This window comes from Engraulis encrasicolus, chromosome 1 (assembly GCF_034702125.1).
Source record: "Engraulis encrasicolus isolate BLACKSEA-1 chromosome 1, IST_EnEncr_1.0, whole genome shotgun sequence".
Classification (NCBI taxonomy): Eukaryota; Metazoa; Chordata; class Actinopteri; order Clupeiformes; family Engraulidae; genus Engraulis; species Engraulis encrasicolus.
In genome coordinates, this window is record NC_085857.1 from 60,152,527 (window position 1) to 60,165,115 (window position 12,589).

At 42.3% G+C, this 12,589-nt stretch overlaps 1 protein-coding gene across 1 annotated transcript in view; it reads left to right on the forward strand.

The window, feature by feature from the left end:
• Positions 1-12,589, forward strand: part of LOC134458821 (caskin-1-like) — a 97,208-nt gene that overhangs the window by 83,991 nt on the left and 628 nt on the right. The window lies entirely within an intron of this gene.

Below are 12,589 nucleotides of genomic sequence, written 5' to 3' on the forward strand. Positions count from 1 at the left end.
TCACTTAATTTCCTCAGGAAAATTTATATTTTTCATGAATTTTATATGTAAAGGAAGCCCCTAGTTAGCTCATTAGATGTATCAGCACATGTTGTGCTCTTCTGTTCAAGAGGTCCAAGCTATGACGATATATCATATGCATGACTATAGGCTATCAATCTAAATTTATGAGGAGGAAAAAAGGCCACTTTACTGGAAGCATCTAAATGCACACTCCATGAATTAACAATGTTTATATTTACTTTGTCTAATTTATACATTATGATTATTTAACTTAGGCCGGTAGTCCTATGTGAATCATTGTGCAAGTTTTATACTGACAATCTGTTTTGTTGCATGTGTTATATGGGGCCAACACAATGTGCTCAAAAGTATTGTGTGCTGTCTGAGTGAGCTAACATGATAAGTTGTTTTTTTATGTTTGTATGATCACCAGTGTTGTTCTCTGCTTCCCTTTTAGCTTTCATCCGGAACCAGCAGATGACCTAGAGCCTGCATCACCGAACTCAGGTCAACTGCCAAAGAGCGATACGGGTAGAGGATGAGTGGGCGGACCAAGTGGAGGAGGCCGAGGCGGAAGAGGAGTAGGAGGAGGAGGAGGAGGAGGAGGCGCAGGCGGAGGAGGAGGAGGAGGAGGAGGAGGAGGAGGAAGAGGAGAAGGCAGAGGAGGCCGAAGCAGAGGAGAAGGGGGCAGAGGACGAGGAGGCAGAGGACGAGGAGGCAGAGGACGAGGAGGCAGAGGAGGAGAAGGAGGCAGAGCACGGACTTCAGCTTTCAGGGTCAGAGGAGGAGTTGGGTCACAACAGCCTGTGTTTGGTACCAACTCTTACAGCACACCAGACACACCAAACTAGCTACCACCATTCACACCCCTAAGACCACCGGGCTTACACCTGCCTGCAACACTCCTCAGGGGTGCAATGAGCTATGCTCTTGATTTTTTAAAGTTGTTTTTTACAGTGGAGGTCATGACACAGAATGCACAGCATACCAATGCATATGCATTGGTATGCTGTGCAATCTGTGTCATGGAGTGCTGTGCTGCATAAGCCAACATATGCCAACAAGCATGGCGAGTGGGTAGATACCACAGCAGAGGAGCTCTACAAGCTGGCAGGACTTTTATTGTACATGGGATTAGTAGATGTCAGCCCTACCAGTCGTTACTGCAGCAAAAAGATCCTGTATCATGGTCTGTGGGGACGTTCTTTTATGACACGCGACCGATACAAGGCCTTGATGGCTATGCTCCATATCGTAGACCCCAGTGCTGAAAGTGACTCAGAGAAGCTGTTCAAAATCTCCACCTTCATGGCCCACATCAAAGACCGGTGCATGAGTCTTTATCAGCCATTTCAGCAGGTTGCTGTTGATGAACGCATGGTAAAGTCTAAGCATCTAAGCATTCGACAATTTATGCCAAACAAACCAGTAAAGTGGGGAATCAAATTGTGGGTTTTGGCAGACAGTGCCAACGGGTATTCATACCATTTTAATGTGTATATTGGGAAAAGAGCTGGACATAAAGTGTCTGAAAATGGTTTGGCCTATGACACGGTGATGGAGCTGGTCGCACCACTCTTACACCAGGGTTACCACTTTTATTTTGATAATTTCTATACGTCCGTCAAGTTAATCAAGGACTTATATACCTCATTAACACCAGCCACGAGGATGGCAAGCGAGAACAGGAGGAACTTCCTTGACTCGATGAAAAAGGGGAAGGAATGGGCCAAAAGCCAAGAACGGGGGGGCATGAGATGGGAAAGGGATGGGGTTTGTCTTGCCCTGCAGTGGATGGACAGTAGGCCGGTTACTGTGCGCTCCACCATCAGTAATGCCAATGATTTTGTTATTGTGCAGAGAAGAGAGAGAAATGGTGAGAGGTGGCGCACACTACAGGTGCAACAACCCAGGGTAATACAACAATACAATCAATCCATGAATGGTGTGGACAGATCTGACCAGCTCATGACCAATAACAATATCTTGAGGAAGTGCATGAAATGGTGGAAAACTCTTTTTTTCACATGGTGGACATGGCTGTTGTTAACAGCTTCATTTTGTTTGTTGCACAGGTCACAACAGCCAGATAATGTTTTGTTAAAACGGCCTATGCGGCAGTATGCGCTGTGGCAGTACAGTGTTCAAGCCTCCAAAGAGGGAGCAAGGAGGTTTTCACACTGTGCACCTCCCAAAATTTAGCACTACCAAGCGTAATTGTACGAGCACCAAGAAGGAATACAAAGTATATTCTTTCTGTGATGCGCCTCAATTTTAAGTGTATCTACACTGTACAGCAGAGAAAAACAGTTTGCACTTTGGCACAGCCAAGACTATCACAAGGAATTGTGAGACAGTGTGTTTCTTGAAAATGTATTCTGTTCGGGGTGAGCAGATTGTCACTATTATTATTTTATTTATTTATTTCAGTGTTATTTATCTATGAATGTATTCATCTATGTATAAATGTAAATATTTCTATGAAGCAATCTATGCATTGTTTTTCCATTGTTATTAACAACAACAAAAAAAAACGGGGGGGGGGGGGGGGGGGGGGTCATCTGTATTCATCCAATTGTCCAATACATCCACTGTCCTGTTTCAATCCAAATACTCTATCAAATACATTTTTTTACAAACAGGAAACAATAAAGAAATGGTTTATTGCACCAGATTTTGTTGTATTTTTGTATTCACTTCAAGTGCATAGCTAGTTCTCTCTTATGGTAATATGAATGTCAGTAAAATAATTCTCGCAGCATTCTAAATTGATATAACTGTTTTTTTTGCACCCATAACTAAATGTATCATATCTTTTGAACAATATGTCCTCGCCACATAAATGTTATACCTTCATGTAGCACACACAATTCTGATCATTTGATACACTCTATATTTTTGTCTATCTAGTACAGAAATGTGTCAAAAAAGGATTTATGTCTGGAATTTTCCTTTTTTTAACGGGTTTTTGTACAAGTACCTACTGAACTATATGCTGAAATTCATATCATTTTGTAGCCCTGGTTCTCCTGCTTACAATGGTATATAGAACACATTTGGTGTATGTAACACAAGGCAGTCATGGGTGAGCGGTTAGGGCGTCAGACTTGCATCCCAGAGGTTGCCGGTTGGACTCCCGACCCACCAGTTTGGTGGGGGGAGTAATCAACCAGTGCTCTCCCCCATCCTCCTCCATGACTGAGGTACCCTGAGCATGGTATCGTCCCACCGCACTGCTCCCCATGGGGCGCCAATGAGGGCTGCCCCCTTGCACGGGTGAGGCATAAATGCAATTTTGTTGTGTGCAGTGTGCAGTGTTCACTTGTGTGCTGTGGAGTGCTGTGTCACAATGACAACAGGAGTTGGAGTTTCCCAATGGGCTTTCGCTTTCTTTCACAACTTAGAAACACTGAATTTTATGGAATGTCTTCATGTAGCGCCACAAAATAGAATCTTTATCATCGTTGCCAAAGTGTTAAACATAAAACTGCTCAGCTCTGCCCCAAAAGGCAAGCCCGCTTCCAGCATTTTCTGCAAGAATGCAATCTAGTTTCATTTTTTTTCTCAAAAAGCATTTCTTACTGACAGATTAGGAATTGTTTTGGTGTGGGCACAGCTAGTATTCTCTTTTGTTTGTTGGATCAACCAAGTGGAAAAGTTATTTATCAAAAACATATACAGTATATCACAAAAGTGAGTGCACTCCTGCAGATTTGTGCGTATATCTTTTCATAGGAAAGCATACAAAAATTTCACTTTGACACAATGTTTAGTGACCTTTTAACAACATATTTAACTGCTTAAATTTCTTGTTCACTGAGAAATAAACAAAATACAGCCATTAATGTTTGAACATGTACCCACAAAAGTGAGTACACCCCAGATTGAAATCTGGTAGAGAAGGGGCCGTGTTGGCTCGAATCGTCTCGAAATGAAAAGGGGTGTCCTCTATGGTCTTCCCCCCAAGGCACTGGACAGGTTACAGCGTGTCCAAAACTCAGCTGCCAGGGTCCTCACACACACTGGCAACACATTACCCCCTCACTCAAGCAGCTTCACTGGCTCCCGGTGAAGTCACGCATCACGTATAAAATCTTACTCCTGACTTACAAATCCTTCAATGCACTCGCTCCCCAGTACCTCTCGGATCTCATCCAGCATCCCTCCCAACCAAGGTCCCTGAGGTCCTCTAGCAAGGAGGACCTGCTTGTCATTTCTCATTCCAGGCTATGGACCTTTGGTGACAGAGCCTTCTGTGTTGCTGCCCCCACCCTTTGGAACAGTCTACCTCTCCATGTCCGTCAAGCCTCCACACTGGCTACGTTCAAAAAGCACCTAAAATCACACCTATTCACCAAGGCCTATGGTCCTTAACCAACATGATTTTTTAAATGACGACATCCGTTAATACTTAGAGAGTTCATATAATACTTAGACAGTTCATATAACTTGTCTGCTTGCTGACCATATGTTTAGGCCTTTGTAAATAGCAATATTTAATATTCGATTCCAGTCAGAAAGACGAGATGCACCGAATCTCTCACAGACTGCCATGAACTGACGAGGATAGCCAGGTAAGATACTGTTAGCAGTTTACAGAACCAGATTGTTACAGGCTGTTATTACTAGACCATTTCTTGTAGGTGTAGAACAAAATCGCAGTCGTTAAATGTTACTTAGGATCAAAACACACTTGTCGTTAACATGTAGACAGAGTGTTGTGATACTGAGTAGGTTATGTGAGCAAACAGCCGTCTGCTTTAATATGCCATCTCTCTGAATTCTGAGCTGGAGGGAAGCTGCCCTGCCGCTAGGTAGCTGCTCCGACCGGAACTTTTGTCAGTCACGCCCCTAATACTACAGTTTGCTGTGTGGATTCAGTGTGATTGGTTGATGCGCCATCCTATTGCGTGGCGTTGAGTGCCAAAGCATTTTGATAGACAACTGTTTATCCCGCCCACACTTCCCAGCTACTCTAGACCCCTGTCAGCTTTCAAGCTGTAGGGGCTTAGCTCGCTAGGCTATGAAACTTACACAGATTTCGTGTCCCAAAGATCTGTGTCTATTCCAGGTAACTGTACAGCTCTACTAAACTAAAACTTTACACTAATGCTTAAACTAATACTAATCACTACTACTCCACTACTTTCTACTAATCTACTTTACTACTCTACTCTACTCTACTTGACTACTCCACTCTACGCTACTCTACTCCACTCTACTCTACTCTACTCTACTCTACTACTCTTTTCCACTCTTCTGTTCTCCACTCTCCTCTTCGTTGTTGAGAGAGATGTGCCTAGTCTTGCTGCTTCTAATACTCTACTCTACTACACTACTCTCTACTACTCTATATTAATCTACTATACTACTGTACTACTCTACTCTACTTTTCTACACTACTTTACTACTCTATTCTACTCTACTACACTACTCTACTACTCTACTCTACTCTACTACTCTACTCTAATATCTAATACTCTACACTACTCTACTACTGTAATCTACTACTAATCTATTCTACTCTAATACTCTACTCTAAATAAAATAAAAAAACAATTGTTCACATAAAAAGAAAAGCCGAGATACAATGGCCCTCATTTATCAAAGCACCGTACGACGAGAATCATACGTACGTTGTGCGTACGTTCTTTTTCTACGACCAGTTGGTATTTATCAAATCTCATTGTAAGCGCAGGAAAGATGAAATCCTACGACTGCTCTCAGACGGTGTACGCCGTTTTCAAGTTGGACTTGAGATGACTATGATCACCAACTTGAGCAGCAGTTGTAGCGCAACAACTCATTATCATAAATATGTGGCCTACATAATTATAAAATGTTTTTACATTGTATATTTTGGCTATAAGCCAACGTCTACCTGTTTGAATTGGTGCACCCTTCCTGGGAGTGCTGCGTTAATTTGGCATAGGAACAAGATACTTCTAATTTGTGATTTGACGTGATGTGTGAATATTTGTGCAATATAGGCCTACAGCTGTGTATTGGAATGTGCCTTCAGTCGTGGGATCAATGACCGACGTCCCTTCTTTTTAACAGCTGGGAGTTCGCGCACATCAATCAATAGCCTACAGACAGTAGCCTAATAATATCCCGGTTGAGTTTCGACGTTTGATCGCACACAACTACTATCCGAATATAGGCTACAACTGACACGTGAGTCCTATAACATTTTATAGTCGTCCACTCCCTAGGTGGTAAAAAGGCTATCCGGTCGAAGGACTGGAGCGCTGGAGAGAGGCAGGGCGCATATGAGCGCGAGAAGGACAGCGCACTGGACATGTAGGCCTACAACTCTCCTTCCCCAACCAATTGTTTGGGCACTGTTTGTTGGCCAGTTTCACGTAAGACCCTTTTCTTGACCTCGTTTAAAAAAGATCATCATATTTAATTTTCATATATTTAAATATTTAAATAATATTCATTAAAAAATATCTTCATTATGTCTACTGTAGTCAATCAAACATTTCATTGTAGGCTAACCATCATTATTTGGAAATCAATCTCTACCCCTTCCATATTGAGAACCGAAACGCTGTTGACTACAGCTGTTGATTATTTCCACGTGTTATTTTGTTGTCTACCTCGCGTTAAGCCTAATTTCAAGCTGTCAATCAACCAGAAACGTGGATGTTTTAGCCGGTTTGCGTCTCTCCATGTCGCAAACTCAGGGGTGCAGTCTCCTTCCCGCCAGTTTAGAGAAGGTGTGATTATTCTAATTACGATGGTTTTCAGACGCTGGATTTATCAACAGCCGCTCGCTCTTACGATGAGATTGGAGAGGTACACATGTTTAGTAAATCTCACGTGAGCCTCGTCGTACGACAAGATCTGCGCTCATTTCTGCAACGGTTTCTACGTAAGTTTGATAAATGAGGGCCAATGAATCTCATAGACTGCCATGAACTGACGGGGCTAGCCGGGTAGGCTACTGTTAGCTCTGTTAGTTTTTTACTCTTATTTTTCTACTCTACTTCTATTCTACTCTTCTTCTCTACTCTACTCTACTCTACTACTCTACTCTACTAGTCTATTGTACTTCTCTATTCTACTACTCTACTCTACTAGTTTACTCTACTACTCTACTCGACTACTCTACTTTAAAGGTTAACCATTTTAAGAAGTACTATTATGACATCACTTTGGGGGTTCCAAAGGCTCATAGGAGTCTATGAGTGCGTTACAATATGCGACCTTGCCTCCTCCACTTGTGTTTGTCTCCTCGTACCAGTATGCAGTGTTGGGTAAGTTACTTTTTTAAAGTAATTAGTTACTTTACTTTAGTTACTGTTTTCAATTGTAATTGAATTACTTTACTTATTACTAAATTTTAAAAGTTTAAAAAGTTGATTGCCCTGTAGGCCTAGGCCTATTTATAACAGTGTCAATAAATTTGAATTTAGTCTAACATTATGCATAGAATAGAATAGACTTTCATTGTCACGTCAGCATGGAAATTGCCTTTAGTCTCAGAGAATAAACAGAATGAGTAGGGTGAGGTGGCCATACCAAACAGAAATGGTGATAGGTAAGGACACTCTAGCTTACATATCCTCTCCTATATGTTGCACCTTATCGTGAGATTAGAATTATAAGGTTTTATCTCCGTTTGGGGTAGTTCTGAGATATTGAGCATCAAAGTTTTTTACATCCCAGCTGTTTTGTGAGATAGAACCTTTTTATTTTATTAATAACAATGTGAAATAATACTTTTTTTTTCTTTTTACAAAAATAACACCACACATGCATTAATAAACATGTAATGGGTCAGATTATGTCAAAAACTCAATTTTACCAAAACTGGAGATAGAACCTAATAATTCTCAGCTCACGTTATGCTACCCCAAAGCCTTTCAGTTTCCTGATTAAAAACGACCTTGGATTGCATGTGCATTAGAATTATTATTAAGGATTCTGCAGAATGCAGAATCCGTTCATGCTGGAAGACGGTTTGATCAGGCACATTTGAATGACCTCAACGCAATAGTGTTGCATCCTCTGTTCTCACATTATTCTCAATTGACTCACGCTGGCTGCTGCTGCTGACGGAGCTAACCAAACTTTTGTGTTGCAGTGTATTTAACCAATATGTCATCAGTGAGCACAACAGACGCCATGGCGGCATTTGCGATGTAGGGTACAGCTGTTTCATTCATGCATTCGCGTAACTGTGGACTCGGAATGACTGTAGATTTAACTGCGCAGCGAATCACTTTCACTTTACCTCTGGCGTAATGTTTAAAAAAAATGATGGTGGAACTCCAAATATTGTAGTAGGCCTATAGGTTAAGCACATCACAGTGCAATGGGCTCATGAAAAACCTTGCATGCACGAGGAAGGAGCAGTCTGCTTGCGCGCTAGGGTGCATCAGATGCCCCCTACGAAAAGATATTGCCTTGGCCCTATAGTAAAAATGTTCTACACCTAGTAAAACCACACTGAGTGCGTCTTAATATGCGACCTTGCCTCCTCCACTTGCTTCTCGTCATCTGACATGACATCACTGACAACAGCATTATATTTCAATATCTTGCAAAAGCTCAATTGTAGAGCCTTTTTCTCATTTGCAATTGGGATGGTGAATGAAAAACAGTCCCTCAAAAGTTGTTGTGGCTAGGCTGACAGCTGGGAAACTTTATTGTTTTCTCCACAGAGTAGGGGCCAGGAGGCTGGACGAGGACACAAGCGCAAGTGGAGGAGGCAAGGTCGCATATTAAGACACACTCACTGTGTATTTATAAATATTTTGAAATTTGGATGAAGTCTACCGGGGCCACCATCCCCATGAAATTAGAAAATAATGGTGATAGTCAGAATCTTGGAATAGAAATGGACATTTTGCTGCATAAAGCTAGACCAATAAAAACATATTGCCTCAGCTGTGTGATAAAAAGTTATATGCACAATAAAATCACTCTGTGTAAAATATGTTGAAATGTAGATGAATTCTACTGGGTCCTCCAGGCCCATGAAAATGCAAAATAATGGTGATGGTGATGGGCAACCTGGATTCCAAAGCTGAAGTCCAGTGCCACATATTCCAAATGACATACCTAGTTTTACCTTTCCAGTTAGGGCAATTGGACAGGTAAAACCACTTAATTTGAAATCTATGGCACTGGATTGTAGCTTTTGATTCTAGGTTTCCCATTGTCTTAAAGCAGAGGTGGACAAACCGCGTGACACATTTGCCCCAGCCAATATAATGAACCAGCTGATCCTAATTACCACTTAAGCCAGGTTGATGAGGTAATTAGTGAAATCACCAGTATTGGGAGCACAAACAGAAGGAATATCTAAGCAGGGTGTGTATTCAGTCGATCCACTTACACAGACTTCAGTCTCAGGACAGACTGATGGTCAAACTGCTATATTTAGGCAAAATTGCTGTTTTGCAACACAATATCAATTCCTTGCTGCCTTGGACCACTGCTAGTATCAAACAAGAGATTGCAAAGCTGCATGACTGTTATATTTGTGTGTTTCACCTGTGGGCCTGCAATTCATGGAGGAACATCTGTACTAAAGCTGTGAATGTTCCTTGGAATGACTAGGCTACAAGGCAGTCAATACAACTGTATTGAAGAGTGCCATTACTTCTTTATCCCATCGCCTGTGGTAGTATTTCACTTTACTCCATCAGATGAGTACCATAACTTACCTGAGAGGCCCTTGGCAATGGACTCTGGACTTGGTGATACCCATGACATACCTAGAAGTCACTTAAGTACAGGTTTTGGAAAGCCACTCTTTCCAACATCACATACAGTTGTATTGTATGTACTCTATTGAACTAATGCAGGGATTTCTTGACAAAACACAAGTCATTCCAAGGAGCATTCACAGCTTTAGTACAGATGTTCCACCAGGTATTAACAGCTACCTGTACAATGCTGTAGGCCCGCAGGTGAAACACACAAAAGTCATACAGCTTCGCAATCTCTTGCTTGATACTAGCAGTGGGTCAGCTGGTTCATTATATTGGCTATATTTGGAATATGTGGCACTGGACTTTGGAATCCAGGTTGCCCATCACTATCACCATTGTTTTGTATTTTCATGGGCCTGGTGGACCCAGTAGAATTAATCTAAATTTCAACACATTTTCCACAGAGTGATTTTACTGTGCATAGAATTTTTTTTTATCACAGCTGAGGCAATATGTTTTTATAGGGTAGCTTGATGCTGCGAAATGTCCATTTCTATTCAGGGCTGGACTGGGGGATAAATAGGGCCCGGGCACTTTTGGATTTAAGGGGGGCCCCCTCATTATTATTAGTGCCGGAGAACTGACTCAACGGAACTGACTCACCCTATTTTCAGTAATGTAAAAAATAAAAAAATGGGGGCCCACGAGGGTGCAGGGCTCACCTGGAAATGCTCGCCATGCCAGATGGCTAGTCCAGCCCTGTTTCTATTCCAAGATTTTGACTATCACCATTATTTTCTATTTTCATGGGGCTGGTGGCCCCGGTAAACTTCATCCAAATTTCAAAATAATTTAAACAGTGTGTTTTTACTGGGTGTAGAACATTTTTACTATAGGGCCAAGGCAATAGGTGCGATCGACTTGTCGTCAACACATGCATGCGCATTTAGACAGCAATGCACCCTGGATGAAAATGCTGCATGACGGTTAGATTTCCTGTCAAACTTCGAAATTTCGTAGATGATGCGTCGACGAGGTGACATGTCACGTGGTGTCAAACTATCGCGGGATGAATGCGACTGCAGTCAGATCTTGCAACCTCTGTAGTTGCTTATCCCATTCAACGCTCGCCTGCAGACTGCCTCCGAGGTCAAGCGCCCATGAACTGGTTGGTCAACAACTCACTCACGTGTGTATATGAGTCTTGTCTCACACCCCACCACAAGTTGGCGCAGGTCCCCACTTCTGCTCCTCCTAAATGCCTGTCCCCCCACTCCTCACACGTGGTGCATTAGTACAGAAAACTGGTGCGAGCTCATCGTCTCGTTCATATTTGTGGCCGACTTTAAATGCGCTGTATTTAATAACACCCACATCGTGACAACAAGTTCTCGCTCATGTGCTTCGTCAACGTTGGTCGACAGCAACAGAAGTCGTATGGGGCTAATATCTTTTCATAGGGGGCATCTGATGCACCCTATTGCGTGCGCTCTCACACCCACATCCGCGAGCTCGAGAAGGGCTGGGGGAAAAAACAGCCCAGACAGAGCGCTTCGCGCATCTAGAACTACTAATATCAGCAAACCTGAAGATGATTTCAAGGCTTAAATTGGGTAACGAGTAACGACCGTTACGTCAGTGCAGTAGCTGTAATTAAGTTACTGAAATTTGAAGAGTAATGTGTTACGTTTCCTACGTTACTGCCAAAAGTAATTAAATTACGTAATTACGTTACTTAGTAACGCGTTACCCCCAACACTGGTAATAGGTCATGATGACATCACTGACAACAGCTTTGTATTTCAATATCTTGCAAAAGCTCAATTCACCTTTGGCTAAGGCCCGCCCTAAAGTGCTTTTTGACCAATCACAGCGCAGCAAAAGGACGACCTCGGACAAACCTCGGACAGTTTTGACAGCGCTCCATTGAACTCAATGCTGAAATCGCATGTTTTCAAGTAGTTAGCGAGATACGGTCGTATTATTATTAAGATATGATTGGACATTGCCTGGGGTATTTGTGACAAAGGTGCAAGTTTCCCCGCGATGTAACAGGTGGTAATCGCTTTCCTCTTTACCTAAAACCGGACTAATATTAAGCAGCTGGATAGTCTGCTTTGAAGGGTCTCGGCAGCAGCACACTCGACTAGAAAGCACACGGATCAAAAACATACTTTGTGTTCTCCGATCATGCCACCATCTCATTCGTGTCACTTTTCAGTAAGTTTGTAAACAAACCACGAACCTGTTTCAGAGTAGGATTTTGGATTTCTGATCTAATTAATTAAGAAACACCGCTAGCAAAGTTAACTATCGGTCACGGCAGGAGTGTTTTGACTAGCAGCTGATGGACGTGATTTTGTTAAGCTACTGAAGATATAAACGCCAAACGTTAATGTTACACATTGTTGTGGTAGCTTTGAAGATTACTACAGCCATCACGTTGTGTGATTTCGTTTTCGTCTAGCAAGTTTGAGTCAGGGCTCAAAAGATATGCGAGCTCAGCTTACCATGGTGCTGGTTACAATGCCTATCGATACCCATGTGAGAAGAGCCCATAACAACAGCTGTGATGCATCGCATGACCGTTCAGAAAATAATACTTATATTCACAATACTATGAATGGCGTTTTTTTTATTTATTAGGGGTGAATAACTGCTGCTATTTGCAGTCACTGCATAAATCACGTTGATATCTCAGCATTGAAAGTTTATCTGTCCGACCTAGCAACTGTAACTAAAGAGGGCGGGGCTTAGCCAAAGGCGAATTATAGAGTCTTTTTCTCATTTGCAATTGGTATGGTGAATGAAAAACAGTCCCTCAACAGTTGTTGTGGCTAGGCTGACAGCTGGGAAACTTGATCCGTTTTCTACACGGAGGAGGGGCCAGGAGGCGGGACGAGGAGACAAGCACA